Below are 2,568 nucleotides of genomic sequence, written 5' to 3'. Positions count from 1 at the left end.
TACATTGCCATATAATGTAAAAAGATTTACCTGCGAACAGTGCAACCCAGTGTCACACCAACTACAACATCAAATGAACCTTGAACAGTGGCTACTGTTAAAAAAAAAAAAAAAAGTTTTGGGGTTTGTTTTTAGCAGGAGGACTCAGACTACAAATACAATACATAACTTTGAAATAAAGGGTGAGAGATAAAGGGGAATGCAGAAAAACTGATTAATCCATATGTTATCAGGTTTTGGGGTGCTAGAGTCCCCTTTTAGAGGTGATTTCTAGTTCTTTTTTTCCTGAGCAAAGAATCTGTCAAGATAAGAGCAAATAGTAATAAGGTTTTATATTTGGTAAAGGTAAATGTAAAAAACAAAACAAAACAAAACAGGCCTTGCAGAGCAAGTTTTGGCCAAACAAAAGTAAGAAAAGAAGCACACTGTGTAGCCTGCGGACAAACTACTTCTGTGAAAGAGCAGATACCCTGAGCCAGGAGCTCAACAGCAAGGGTCCTTTCCTGTCTCAAACTCCTTAGGCTGACACCAGGTTTAGACAGTCCTATCCACAACTGCTCGAGTTTTCAAAAGAAGTCTTGATGCAAGGTTTGGAAATTGTTCTGTGCATGTGTCCTGGAACTGTGCAATTAACCATCACCCCCACTTTCCCAGCTAATCTGCCACACTGTCCTGGGACTTTTGTAGCTAACAGTCACATCACACCCTAATCTCTGGCTGTGTTTCTCAGGGAAGTCTTGAGGGAGCAGAGGTCTCTGTCATCCCGTAGCTACTTCCTAGTAGCAGCAGCTGCAGGCCTCACCAACTGCGCATTTTGTGCCCTCTAACTAACTTTGGTATTGAGGCTCAGTGATTAGGTTGAAGGGGAAAAAAACTGTGAGAAGACAATGAGAAAAGAGACAGTGACTGCGGAGCTTTCTATTTCACAGGAGAAAGAAAGTAACTCTTATTGGGAAGGGGATGTAGAACCCAAATGTGAAGAGCGGTCAGATTTCCATGCTTCCCGCGGGGGAGACAGTTTGGCAAAGAGGGAAGCCAGATAAATTTCGGAGACCTCGAGGGCTGCAGCCTTAGCAAGCCTGCACACGCTGCACACCTAGTGGACACTGGTCTCACGTCAGACGCCCGGTTCCTTGTCTATAACCACACAGCCCTGGAGTCTTGCATTTTGAAGAGGAACCGCAGGTCTTTCAGAGGTTCACAGAATTAGCATTTTGCTTTCAGGTGGTCTTTTTTTTTTTATCCCCTCAGATAGTTCAAGTGAATCCAGTTATCTATTTCTGCCACTTTTACTACAGTGGATATGCAAGGATCACTGAAAAGAGATGCTTGAATTTTTGTAAATGCCCCCAATTTTGCTAATAAATCTCCTTCTATCAAGAGAGTATGACAACATGGGAAAATTAAAAAACTCCTATCTAAACCTTTGACCTTCACAGGGACATGTCAAAGCAGAAGAAAAGGAGCTCTGAATATGATTCCCAATTATGGGTATAGTTGTAAGGAAGGTTTTTAGAGAAAAAAAGCTAAATCAGAAACCTTGATCTTATGGGTATGTATGAAAGTACACACCCATGACACCAAGGGATTCTTGCACAAGATGGAGATGACTATGAACAGGATGTTGAAGGTTGCATCAGAGCAGGAGGTGAGGGCTGGTGGGCTCAGCCCTTCTCTGGGAGCAGGGACAGTCAGTCCTCCAGTGCCATGAATCAGTCACATCAGCTACTTACTTGATATATGGAGCAGGGTTCGGGTGGCGACTTGATGTGGTCACATGCTCAGCATCCACGTTGCAGGACCTGATTGACCCTGGCTTTCCCCTGGACAATTTGGGTGTGCTCAAGACATTGCCAACTGCAACAGCCATAGTTTTGGTTTGTCCTTTTTCTCAGTCCTTCTCCTTTCATCATCTAATCCCAATTGTTGAAAACAATTCCTGTGTCCAGAAGTTGGGTCACATTTCAAAACAGTGGGTCTTCCTGGGGCACTAGTCTTAAGTGAAAGCAAGTAGAAGAGACCCTTATCTCCCTGAGAGACACGGGCATCTGAGGATAGGAGCATTAATGGTATCAATTTCCTTGTCCTCCCCAGTGTTGGGATCACAAGCATTGCCACCAGGCTTGGCTATGTGAAATCCTTAAAAAAAATTTAAAATATATATATATATATATATATATATATATATATATATTCAAGGTAATGAACTTAAGATGGGATGCCAATTCAATAAAAGGAAAAGGATTAGGATAATATATAGGACTTCACTCTATTTGCTATGTTTGTTTCCTTTAAAAAAAAAGAATGGAAGTGCAAGGTCCTGAGTTCAAATCCCAGTACAAAGAAAAAGAGAGAAAATGAGCCAGCTTCAATATAGGCAAAACCTAGGATGATGGTTATCCCAGCTCTGCTGGAGGTTGACGTGAAAAGATCATGGGTTTAAGGTAAGCTTGGGCAACTTAATGAGACTTTGTAAATAAAATATTTTAAAGAGGCTGGGATATAATCACTGGTAGAGCGCTTGCTTAACATGCATGAGGTCTTGATTTAATCCCTAATACTGGATAA

This window comes from Octodon degus, unplaced genomic scaffold (assembly GCF_000260255.1).
Source record: "Octodon degus isolate 3935 unplaced genomic scaffold, OctDeg1.0 scaffold00026, whole genome shotgun sequence".
NCBI lineage: Eukaryota > Metazoa > Chordata > Mammalia > Rodentia > Octodontidae > Octodon > Octodon degus.
This window is presented reverse-complemented; position numbering follows the sequence as displayed.